The sequence below is a fragment of the Frankliniella occidentalis genome, unplaced genomic scaffold, assembly GCF_000697945.3.
Source record: "Frankliniella occidentalis isolate FOCC.00 unplaced genomic scaffold, Focc_3.1 Scaffold29, whole genome shotgun sequence".
In the NCBI taxonomy this organism is placed as follows: Eukaryota; Metazoa; Arthropoda; class Insecta; order Thysanoptera; family Thripidae; genus Frankliniella; species Frankliniella occidentalis.
In genome coordinates this window covers 656548-659434 of record NW_026267159.1, presented here as the reverse complement: position 1 = coordinate 659434, position 2887 = coordinate 656548, and the positions used below count along the sequence as shown (strand labels likewise).

Genomic DNA, 2887 nt, shown 5'->3' with positions numbered 1-2887 from the left:
CGCCCTCTCACCCCTTCCTTTTACATTTAACACCACCGATAGGGGGAAAATATTGGGCAACGCGGTAACCTTATACATTCACCACTGCGATTGGGAAGGTGTAGCCCAGGAGATGTAGACTCTTCCATCATAAGTTGAGAAGTCCCCAAGTCTCGCTCTCGAACCCCGGGCTCCTCCAATTCGCCTTTTGGCGCACCGAATTGATGAGAATATCACCTCCACCGCATTCCATATGCAAGGCCGGGGAGGAACGCCTCCCTGGCCCCAAGTCCTCACCTCTACTGAAAGAGCGCGCGCGTGAGAGAGAGGGAGGGACAGAGAACGGCAGAACTCTGCGAGAAAGAGAAATGTATGTGTTTAATCTTGACTGTCTCTCCGTATAAAACTCATGACGGGAAAATACGGCACGGAGCAGATGGCGAAAGGAAAGGATTTGGCTGAGAAATGTTTGAGGAATGTGTTTGGCGGGGCGCGGGGCGTGTGGTGCTGTGGGGTGGGGCGGAGCAGCGGAAGCATCAACATAGCACCGCCCAATCGGACGCACAAAAAAAAAAGAAATTGAATAATATCCAAGCACGCATTCTCAAGAATCTTTTGTGCGCTGTACTTGCAGGGGAAGAGTTGGGCTTAAATGGAGCCATCGGCAGTGTGGCACTGCTGGTGCGTGTCTGGGCGTGGCGGGGCGGGGCGCTCTCCCGGCCGGGCCAGCTTGGCCCGGCGGCAGGCCGCCGGTCTGCCTCTTTTATTTCCCCCCCGTGGATTAAACAGGAGCCATAAGGACCATGTGTTCCAAGATTAACTGGGGCGTAACTCACTGGCCGGGCCCCGGGCCCCCGGAGCCTCACCTGCGGAAAAGAATGGGGGGCGACGGGGAATTGAACCCGGCCTCGGCGGGCGGCCGCAGGCGCCCCAAGGATATGCACGCGGACGTTGGGGTTCGTTGTGGGGGGCGGGGGTACAGGGACCCCGATCCGAAAGAGATCGCGGAGATGGCTAGATGGATAATGGGGAGCTGGGGGGAGGGTGTGCTATGCGCACTGTCGCCAATAATTAGAAATCAGTGCGATGTGTCCCCGTACATTGGCTGCTGCTGCCGCCCCGCCACGCCACGCCCCGCCAGGACGTCAGGTTGTAATCGAGTCCGGGGCGTCACGGGCCGATAGCGGTCCGGGGGGAGCGGCCGCGCGCTCCGCTCGCTCTGCTTTGCGAGTGCGGAACCGTGTACACGGGACGGGCATGTCCGACGCGCACGCCAGCGATACGTACGTACGTACGAGTGACGCTCGTGTCAGCTTTTTTTCCCCCCACTTTTCCATCCACGACCGCTCCTAGGGGACCAGCTGCCGGAACGAGGGATATGACTGCTGCCATGCCACTGTTCACAAAACGATCAGAAAACCCAGAGGATCCAAATCGGATAAAATTCAAGGGATGCATTTACCACCCTACGATTTCCATTGGAATGTGCAATAAAAAATGGCGCTTTGTTGTACTGTTTTTTCTTGATCGAAATGCATTTAGAGCTTTGATCAAATGCAACTGTCCTCACCTCAACGTTGTCCCCATGCAGTTAAAAACTTGTTTGCTCTTGAATCGACAAGGGCTCTTCTTTTTTTGTGAGTGAAAAATTAATAATATTTTTATTGGGTAAAGAATCCGAAGATTTTGGTGCAGCAGTATGCTCGTGGTGGGAAATAGAAATGGTATTCCTGACGATCTCTCGCGACGGTGGCGCTCCCGGCCTTCCTGGCGTGTTAATCGACCTTATGACAGTATCTCCGACACCTTGACAGGCTCCCCCTCTTCTAAATACCACCGCGCCTCGGCACTCTCGCACACTTACACGTCTGATCCGTTACACCCTGTGACAGTCCTACACGCCACACTCACCTGTCTGTCCCTGGGCTGCCAGGACCAGTAGAGTGGCGTGTGCTGCGTGCTGCGGCTGCTGCTTGCGGCCCCTACCGCTCTGTTGTTTCGAGAGCTTTCCGGGACGAGTGTGTCACCACAATTTAATTGTGTATGCTCTCCCACCCGGTGAAAGAGCGACATCGCGAGTTCGCGAATATGTGATGGGTCCGCGCATACAAGAGTATTGACAGCCCTGGTGAGGGACCAGTCAGCGCGTCGGACCATGTCACGTCGCGTCAGGCAGCCTGTAAAAAGAAGGCAAAATAGCCAGTCATTTGCAGTTTTTGAATCGTTTATACGATTGTTACGAAAAAATAATAAATAGAAGTTTAAAATTTTTAGTTCATTTATCTTCCATCACCATGGAAATGGAAAGAAACAGCATATTCGTTATGGCCGCTTATGGCTACAATTCTCCAGGTATCTTTATTTTGTTTTGGTATTTCACGTTTCCAAAGATTTGTAGTGACGAAAGGATTACTACTGTTACTACTAATATTAAACATATGATTATCTTGGTGCCACACTTATAGTGTGCCAGGCTAGACAGCTTCGGGGTTGATGCGTGGGGCGTCCCGGGGCGTCCCGGGGCCATGTCGCGCTTCTTATTTTAGAAATAGCAGCAGCTGGGGCGGCGGTGCCCTGGCCTGCCGTGTCGGGGGCCGGGAGGCCGGGCTGGCGGCGCGCTTTCATCGTGATAAGCCAGAAGGCCTCCTCCTCGCGCGTCCCCGCCACGCCTCGCCACGCCCCGCCAAGCCAAGCCAGGTGACGTTAATTTGGCGGGAACGCCTCTCCATCCTTGTTCCCCTTGAAAAAGTCTCGCGTTTCATGTCCAGACCCCCCTACTCTCTCTCCCTCTCTCTCTGCTCGGCATGGCCGCACGGCCTGGCTTTTGTCACATGAACAAAGGTCATTTGCGGTGAGGTGAGGGGTAGCGAGTGGTGCGCTGGAGTTGAGGCAGGTAGAAGGGGGGGGG

At 54.7% G+C, this 2887-nt stretch overlaps 1 protein-coding gene across 1 annotated transcript in view; it reads left to right on the top strand.

Moving 5' to 3' along the window:
• The window catches only part of LOC113202436 (epidermal retinol dehydrogenase 2-like), a 161417-nt gene that overhangs the window by 70391 nt on the left and 88139 nt on the right, over positions 1 to 2887 (top strand). The window lies entirely within an intron of this gene.